Below are 9875 nucleotides of genomic sequence, written 5' to 3'. Positions count from 1 at the left end.
GCAAGCTAGAAAGTGTTAAAAGAGGTTTGTAAAGATGGGCTAATCAAATTCGATTCAGCAAGAAGGAGGAGATGTTTACCTCTAAATTGGAAAAATTGGTGAAGGAAGAGAGAAGTGATGAAAATCTAGCATAAATCATTGATACAAAAGTTGAACTTAATCTTGAGATTGAAAAAGATTAGCATTACTGGGAACAAAGGGCACAAGTTAATTGGCTCAAATTAGGTGATAGAAATACTACTTTCCACAGACAAGCGACGCAGAGACGAAATACAGACAAATTTAAAGAAATGGAAGAGATAGCCAGATCGTATTTCCAATCTTTGTTTTCTGCTGGAAGAAGGGGAAACTTTAATCATATTTTATCGAGTATTGATCGAGGCATTTTTATGAAGATAACTCAAAACTTAAGGTGAGATATACGAAGGAGGAGATATGAGAGGCACTAAAAGAATTGGGTGCAACAAAAACACGTCTTCAAACCCTTTTTTTATCAAAATTGTTGGCCAATTATTGGGGAATATGTTACATCATTTTGCCTTATTATGAATGAAGGTATGGATCTAAGCACAACCAATAAGACTAATATTGTGTTAATTTCGAAAATTTCAAATCCTTCGCATATTACTTCAGACCTATTAGTTTGTACAATGTGCTTTATAAATTGATGGCAAAAGTCATTTCTCCTAATAGTTACGGATAAATGTATTGACTTGGCACAGAGTGCTTTTGTGCCTAGAAGACTGATTTCTGATAATGTTTTATTGGCTTATGAACTTCATACTTTAAAGCACAAAAGGGTGGGAAAGAACAGATTTATGGCAGTTAAGCTGGATATGGGCAAAGCGTACGACAGGGTTTAGTGGAATTTTGTAGGAGTAATGAAGAAAATGGGTTTTGATTCAGACTGGTTTGATTCAATAATGAAATGTGTAACTACAGTATCATGCTCGGTTTTTAATGGTTATACCGGTCAACATTTCTTCCCTTCTAGACGTCTAAGACAAGGTGACCCTTTCAACCCTTTTTTATTCCTATTTTGTGGAGATGGCCTGTTTAGCCTTATGTGGTCAACAATAAAAGAAAAAGTCACAAGGGGGGTCAAGGCTAGTCAAAGTGTTAATTATACTAAATCTACTATTTTCTTCAATTCTAATACACAAGAGGGAGATAAAAGAATTTTAACCAGAGTGCTTGGAGTACATAGTTCAATCAATTTAGAACGGTACCTAGATTTACCTAATTTGGTGGGAAGAAAGAAGAAAGCGTCTTTTCAAAGCTTGAAGGATTGATTACAGCAACAAATAGATAATTGGAGTATAAAACATCTTTCGCAGGGAGGAAAGGAGGTTTTTATTAAGGCTATTCTCCAATCCATCCCAACTTAATCAATGGCGTATTTTTTACTCCATAAAACCCTTTGTACTGAAATAAAGGGTATAATAATAAATTTTGATGGAAAAAAAATCGAGGTAAAAAGGGTATCCATTCGTGCGCTTGGAGGAAATTTTGTTCATTTAAAGATAAAGGAGGTCTTGGCTTTTGAAAATTTGATAAATTTAACATCGCATTATTAGCTAAATAGGGTTGGCGTCTAATTAATTATTCGAATTCCTTGTTCGCTCGAGTTTTAAAAGCTAAGTATTATCCGTCCTCAAAATTTTTAAAAGCCCAATTAGGAAACTTACCTTCACTCACCTGGAAGAGTGTTTGGTCAGCCAAAGGACTTCTAGAGAAAGGAATCTGCTAGAGGATTGGAAAGGGGGATCGCATTTCTGTTTGGTTCGACATCTGGATATCAGGTGCCGAAGAAGATAGGTTGCAGAATCATAGAAGAAATTTTAATATTGAGTTAGTTTCGGATTTGATTGATGAAGAAAGTAGAATATGGAAAGCAGAGTTACTGGCTAATACCTTTAATGCAGATATTGTAAAAAAAAAAATCATGCAGATCCCTTTGGCGAGGTCAGTGCACGACAATTTCCAAGTATGGGGAGGGAAACCATCCGGAAATTTCTCAGCTAGAAGCGCCTACAAACTATTACAAAAGACTACACTGGTTCCTAGTAATAATAATTTACAGGCCGAAAATAAAACTTTCTACAAGAAACTGTGGAACCGACATATTCCTTCAAAACTCAAAATTATAGTGTGGAAAATCTCCTGGAACTATATCCCTACTTTTTCTAATCTTAAGATTAAACGAGTAGCTGTTGAAACTCGATGCCCCAGGTGTCATCTTAATAAGAAGGACAACAATCACATTTTTTGGTAGTGTCCTACAATGGAGGAAGTATATGGAGGAATTTACAGTTTTCTTGGGTGCTTAATAATAACAATCAAGGAATATGGGAATGGCTCACCTGGGTTTTCAACCGAGGGACAAGCAAACAGTGTCAACTCTTCTGCTGTGGGCTCTGGATTATCTGGACAAGTAGAAATAAGTTCCTTTATGAAAATAAGAACACAACAAGCAGTGATATTTCTAACCAAATTATCAATTGCATATCAAAGTTGCAAGGAGTAGAGGAGAAAATACTTGGCTTAGATTCTAACAGAGATCTCTAGCAGGATGAACAAAGAACGTATGCAGCCATTTAATTTGATGCGACTTTCGACCGACAATATTTCAGATCCGCCTCGGGGTTTATAGTCTGAGAGGTGGATGGGGAAATCTTAGCATCAAAATCGGTACTCCACTCAGACGTTGCTTCACTATTTACGACGGAGGCTCTTGCAGGATTATATGCAATAAGGTTAGGTATTTCCATGGGATTTAATGCATGCATAATATTGGGTGATTCTAGAACAGTTATCAAGAAATGTCAGAGTACAAAATATGATAGATCGATCATCGAAGCATTCATCAGAGATATCCAAAGCTTAAAAACACAATTTCAAGAACTGGGGTTTCATTTCATCCCAAAATCAGAAAACTTCTTCCCTCATTCTACTACTAGAGAGGCATTGAAAAAAGGCGAAGATCATTACCTGGAAGGTGGCACCCCAAGCTATGTTCGAAAAGCAATGGAGAGGAAAAAGATGAGAGCATCAGATTGAAGAATAAGAAACAGTTCTTTTTGAAAACTTGTAGCAAAAGATTAAAGATTTGATGAGATTTGAGAACTCTGCTATTTTCAATGGCTGTAGCGGTTCAGATGATAAGACATGACTTTAAGAAGCCAGCTGTTGTTGTCGACTGGCATTATTAGGAGCAGGTTTCCTTTTTTCAGTTTTATTTTCTTTCTTTGATTTTGGGCCATTTTCGTTTATAGCCTGGTTTATGTTTTGTTTTATTGGACCTATTTTATTTGGACCCAAGTCCAAGATGCAGGAGAACACTTGTTTCTTTTACAACTTTTATTTTTTATAAAACCAGTTGACTTAGTTAAAAAAAATATAAAATATAAAATATTTATATTATAAAAATTAATTTTAAATTAAATTAAAATTAGATTCTATATACCTAATGGATTTCCAATTTTTCAATCATTCTTACTCAACCCTACGTGGATGGTATAAAATAAAGGGTTTAAGATATTGTGGGATTGCTGGGTCATGTCCACGTTCAATCTTTATCCATACAAATGCATGCATGCATTGGTAATATATTATTAATGAATTTTTGAAATTTTTATGTAGACATGTAGAAATAAATATATTTAAAAATAGAATATATTAAATAATGAAATATATTATTTGAAATTATTTGATAATAACACATTAAAATGAAAAAAATAGATTAAAATGTGAGTAAAATGAAATTTAAACACACATATATTGGATTAAGAATATTAAATTAATACAATTATTTTTTATGATGTTGCCATCATTAATCTTGAGTTGGTGTGTATCAAATTAATTTGTGAAACCATCTCAATTAACAACATTATTAATATTTAATATAGAAATTCTCACAATTGATGAAGGTAATAAATTGTGCATAATAAAATCAATATGTATAAAAGAATATTTAAATAAAACTTCGATTGAGTGGTGAAATTAAGGTTTTAGTATTACAATTGGCTTGGGTTTAAATATTATTATATTATTTTTTAATAAAATGACTAAATTATTATTATTTATTTTAAATATGGGAGAACATTTTAGTAATTTTCCTAACCAAATTGTTGTTCTATTGACTTGTGATACTAACTTAATTAGGAGTTTAAATAATAGTATAAATATAATGATACATTATCTAAAATGAAATTAAGTAAATTTATTTTTTTAAAAGTTATTTGACACACAATAATTTATTTTAAATTTCATAAATTAGATTAACAAGTTATAATGTAAATTTAATTTGAATTCTATGTAATGGCGCGATGGTCAGGGTATTTATTATCTCAAGTGTGGCCTAGTGTCATGGGCTAGACTTTTCATCTCGCAATCCATGCGGCCTTAGGCGATTTACACGTCCAAACCCGCCCAAGTCAGCCTTTACGCCCAAAAATGAGGATTCCTTAAAACTCCTCCCATGGCACCAAGCCAAAGAAAGAATGCACACAAAGTATTTGAGTAAATGCCCAAGAATTCTATTACTCTTAAGAATTCAACATACAATGGATGGTTTACAAATGAGGGGAGGCTCTCTATTTATAGTTGAACTCCCCTAGAACCGACGGTCAAGATATATTTACATCGACGGACGAGATTAACGATATCCCATGATTTAAGGGATTTACAAGATATGCCTTATCAAATCTAATCTTTATAAGATATGATTCTCTCATCTTTTAAGATTAGTTGCTTAAAATAGTCTAAGTTGCCATATCTTCGCAATTGGGCCACCTAGGCTTCAATCTGATAGGCTTTTCTAACAATTCTTTGAATCGGGCTAGTTCTTGTAGGCTGAATAATCCTCATCTAATCGATCGACCTCCATGGGGCGCATCTTGTGCCATGGTCACGGGCTTGGAACTTTGGCCCATGACACTAGGTTCAAGTTGCATTAGTTGTTCGGGTTTTGTCATGTTATTGTAATTAAAAAAAAATAAGTTGAATTTATTTATTTTTAAATAAATTAATGATGGGTGACGATTTTTTAACAAATTAAAATTTTCATTATTAATTATATATATTTTTGTATAAAATGCTTGAATTACGGGTAAAGTGAATAATTTGATACATGTCAAAAAAAAAAAGATAGACTATTTGAAAGTTGTATTGGAGTTTAGCCATTTTGACTTCAATAGTTTATGCGGTATTAAAGCATAATAATGCCGTGTGATATACGATAGCTAAACATTTATTTCTACATCAACTGAACGAAAGGGAAAAGGAACCAAGAGAAGAAAAAAGAAAATAAATTTGATAAGCATTTCCAGAAGAACCCAAAAAAAGAATTAAGTGCATTGAAAAGGGTGATTATATTGTCACAGTTGATCCGTGACGCCCAAATGAAACTATCAGCGGTGTTTTCATCCAGCTGTTACTCATCGGCAATCGCTAAGAACGCCTTGCAACCACCGTCTCTCATTACTCTATCCGCCTCCACCTTTTTGCCGCCGCTGTCCCGCCAGCTATCTTGCCGTCATGGCGTTTCATACAACCGCCTTTCGTTTCGCGGGAATTCTTCATTTTCTTCCACCGCCGTATCCGCCTCTAAATCGGACAGTCAATCCCAGGTGATCCTCCTCTTGTTTTTGGTAAAAAATTCAATTATTTTAACAAAATGCTTCTGAATTTAATTTCTTTTGGAATTTGGTGCTTGTATGCATACGAACAGTTAAGATAGGTTTTCTTTTTTGTTAGTTACGAGGTTGAATTATAAATTTTGGAGCCAGATAGCAATTTTACAAATACTTCTGGGGGCCAAATAGCAGTTTTACCCATATTTGAAGTAGTGGCCAAGACCCTGCCTTGCACCTCTGCTGCCGTCCCTGCTTCTACGAATAGTGTTAAGAGAATGCCAAGTTTTAATCTTTTAAAAAACTTCATCGATTTTGTATTTTAAACAAATAATTTTAGATATTTTTTTTCATGCTTAATATAAGACTCCAGATATCATCAGAAATTCATATAGGATATAAGCATCACCTTTTTTTTCTTTTTCATAAAAATAATTAATTAATGCTTGGACTCATACCTGAATTGTTTGATAGTGCGTTATAGAGTACTTAATATGCTATGGGATTTACACTTCTAATAGTCTTTTGGAAAATTTTCTGTGATTTCGTTTCATAAAGTTCTATGAACTATCAACAATCAACATAAAAATACAATTGAAGTACTAATTTTGCTCCCACAAAATTAAAATTTTTAATAGTTTGTCAGCGCTAAATTGAAAAATATAATGAAATAATAGTTTTACCTTCCACAAAATGAAAAATCATCAAAATGTTAGCATTTCCCACATTTACATAAATCAATTTTTGGAATTTTGAGCATAAAAATTTATAAGCTTTCATCATTGTATGAAAAATGTGAAAATATATATGATGAGGAAAAAAAAAACCAACCATTTAGATAATTTTACCATCACTGACATAAAGTACTATGTCTGTCCCTAATTGAGCTCCCCTATCAATTCCATATCCCACTCATGCCTTTCATTTGTAAATACTCAAAATTATATATATGGTCCCAAACTTCTTAATTTAATTATGAAATTAAATGTTGGCCTAAGGTTGTATTCTAAAAAAAATTATAATTAGTACAATCAAATATATGACAGAATGTAATCAATAGAAGGAAAATAAATTATGTTGCAAAGTTGTTTGAGTTGGTCACAATAGCTGCCAAGGCAATTTTTTGCCACTTCAATATGAATATCTTCAAATTCAACTTCGCTTTTGTCAAATTATTTGCATCTCAACCATCTTACTTGATATATCTGTTCAGGGAAGTGAATCATTTTTCAGGGATACCTTGAGAAGCATGGAAACGGTTTACTTAAATAGAAATCCTACTGCAAAATCCATTTTGAAACTTGTCAGTTCCGTTGATGATGAACAAATTTGCTATGATCATCTGGCTTTCAGGACCTTTGGGGTATGCTTTGTTTACTTTCAAACTGTCTGGGAATCAATTGTACTTCATTATTTTGTATCAACTATTGAGCTCTGTAAACTTTCTGGTAAAACTTAGGTAAATGGTTATGGGATTAACTCCTTGGCAAGTCTTTTTCTGGATTATGGGTATACCCCAAAGGAGGAACTAAGATTTCCTGCTAAAAAGTTGAAGGCATTGTGGTTTTCTCCTCCCAATAGTTCTTCTCAAGATGGTGGCAGTGGTGTTAATGGGCCCTTGCCAAGAGTATTTATTTCAGAGCTTCTTGTGGATCAACTTAGCCCCAGAGCACAGGTATGTCTATTAGTGGTGCGTTATAAGTCAACACAATGTCAAATAGTTATGCCTTTACCTATCTCTGATATAGAAAGATACCCAAGTTTTTGGTCTAGAAATCCGGCTAAAGATGCTATTGTGAAGTGCCATCATAATTTGCACCTGATGTCCAATTCACTGTGTTCTCCTATGTTCTTACTTTTTTTACTTTGTCATTGCCGGTTCAGGAAATTATTAGAAAATACACCAAAAAAATCTGGTAGTGGAAATAAATATGTAGCTCTTGCAAGTGCTCTGGGATCTTTAACATGGGAGAAGCCTTTGTATTCTGAATTTCAACAATTGGCAGGGTACTCTCTTGATTGCGTTTATTTCATTGAGCAAAGAATTTTGAGCACTTCACAACATAATATGAGTTGGCTTTACCTACCGCATCTTAGTGCTATAATGCCACACTTCCTACAATACTTTTATTTATAAACAGGCCTCCATTTATGAATGCCTACTTACATTTATTTAATGCTCAGGGAAAGTGAATATGCTGCCTGGACCCTTGTCAATGGGTATGCACTCAATCATGTCACTATTTCCACACATCGGCTGAAATCTAATTTGAGAAATATCAAAAGCCTCAATGAGTTCATCGAAAAGAATGGGTTCAAGTTGAATTCTGATGGCGGAGTTTTGAAAGGTTTGCTACTTTTACAAATGTGTATTACTGTTTTATTAGAAACTGCTCCTATGCTAGCATTGTGGAGGAACAAAATGCTGAAACTTTTTGAGAGCGAGATTCTACACATGATGGTTTCCATCACAAGGCATGTTAATCCTAGCAACTAGCTAGTAACTAGTGACGCAATTTCATTGCACACTCCCTTTCTCCTTGTCAGTTAGAAAAAGCGGTGGAGAGTTATTTTATTCAAACATCAACATTCTTGATAGATGCATACAACCAGACTTCCTTCTCCCCGTCCAATGTGATAGAAAAGGACTAGGGATGGTGTGAAGTAAGTGGAGTAAGCTAAAGACTCATAAAAGCGGGTCTTACAAAGTATGAAATGTTAGTTTTTGGTTCTAATAGAACAAGGCCTTTGACATTATGGCACAGGGAAGGGAGCTTAATGAATGAGATTGTTTAAATGCTATATATCATTGGTGTGTGTTTTTTGTAATCATGCCTGAATTAAGGCTCTCTATAGCCTGAAAATACTTTGCACAAACCATATACTAGAAATTAGTAAAGCTATTCGAGGAGCTTTCAAAGTTTTCATTTCTCGGATTTCACCAGCAATTAAGAGGCTAAGATTAGATGCTTCTCTGTATTTTTTTTAAGGCACTTTAGAACGTGCAGTAAAATAGTTATATGATTTAATGCATGCATTTTGTGTGTAGCTTCAAATTCATGGGTAAAATTTATTATTCTCTGATCCTCCTTGTAATGATCAAAGTATTAGAAATCTTGAATGAACATTTACTTGGCACAGCTAAGATTATTATTCTGCCATCCTAGCAAACTGTTAAACCTTTAGCTGAGGCTAAAATTTTCTTAAGAATATTTTGAATGGCAAAGCTATTTATCTAATTAGCTTATAAATGGTTTTTTATATTTCCCTTCATTCTTCAACCCCTTTTGCTGTTCTAATCACAGCTTTGTGGGTATACTCTTCTTTTGGCAAGTATTGGATATTGGTTTTTAAATGGATTTGAGAATTCAATGTGTTTACTTCCTCGATTTCAGTGAGTCCAGATGGCCTTCTGCTGCAAAGTTCAACTGTAGCGGATTCAATGCCCTTCAGTTTTTCTGACGGTGTTGATGAGTCTGTTCCCTGTTCGTACATTGAGTTTGCTGAACGCCTTGTGCTGCCTCAATACAAAAATCTGTCTGAGAGTGAGGTATTTACAATGTTTTAGGTGTTTGTTAAGATATTATCTCCTCTAAGACACAAAGTGCAAGTACAAAAACCTGCAATGTAAAGATGTCCAGTTGTGGACTCACAGTTATTACCGTTGAATGGTTTTATGGTTTGTACTTGTTTGTTGAAGTCAGAAATTCCCTGATTATTGACTAATGTGCAAAAATTAATACTAAAAACAGAGCACGGGTACTGATTACTTTTATAATGAGACAGATCAAAGAGTCCCACAGGCGAGATGGATTTGAGGTTGGAAACGCTGATAAAATCTTTGAGAGCACATCCAAAGAGCAGCTTACAAGGAGAGCTTGATGGGGGTGCGTAGCTACATCTTTACCAAGACCATGGCAATTCAAGGAAAACTCTAGGCAGAGGTTGCTTAATAAGTTAGTCTTCTTTTCAAACATCTTAATGTAAATATATAACGTCATCATTGTTGGAAGTGGAAAAATAACTGTATTGAGTACAATAAATGAAGAGTTAATTTGAGTTGGTAAATTTTAGTAATTAGTATCTGTTCAACTCTATTTTTGCTTTCGTCCTTAATGCTCTATTCTTATCTGCTAACTTTATGTCCTCAACTATCCACATCTCAATTGTGTAATAGGCAGTAGGAGCCAAAATCTCACCATCAATAACTGTTTTCAAGGTTTAAAAGGGTTTAGAGTTGGC

At 34.0% G+C, this 9875-nt stretch overlaps 1 long non-coding RNA gene and 1 pseudogene across 2 annotated transcripts; one reads left to right on the top strand and one right to left on the bottom strand.

Moving 5' to 3' along the window:
* Nucleotides 1-1117: 1117 nt before the first annotated feature.
* Nucleotides 1118-3271, bottom strand: LOC107894115 (uncharacterized). 2 transcript variants are annotated; one of them, XR_005907462.1, is made up of 5 exons: nucleotides 2992-3267; nucleotides 2540-2733; nucleotides 2364-2426; nucleotides 1915-2279; nucleotides 1118-1791 (listed from the first exon to the last, which is right to left on the bottom strand). It is a non-coding gene; the product is annotated as an uncharacterized lncRNA (long non-coding RNA). The 2 variants fall into 2 exon arrangements; XR_005907461.1 differs by having other exon boundaries at nucleotides 1915-2426; nucleotides 2992-3271.
* Nucleotides 3272-5230: 1959 nt separating this feature from the next.
* LOC107894118 (uncharacterized) lies at nucleotides 5231-9701 on the top strand (annotated as a pseudogene).
* Nucleotides 9702-9875: the final 174 nt, after the last annotated feature.

Source organism: Gossypium hirsutum, chromosome A13 (genome assembly GCF_007990345.1).
Source record: "Gossypium hirsutum isolate 1008001.06 chromosome A13, Gossypium_hirsutum_v2.1, whole genome shotgun sequence".
NCBI classification, from domain to species: Eukaryota; Viridiplantae; Streptophyta; class Magnoliopsida; order Malvales; family Malvaceae; genus Gossypium; species Gossypium hirsutum.
This window is presented reverse-complemented; position numbering and strand designations above follow the sequence as displayed.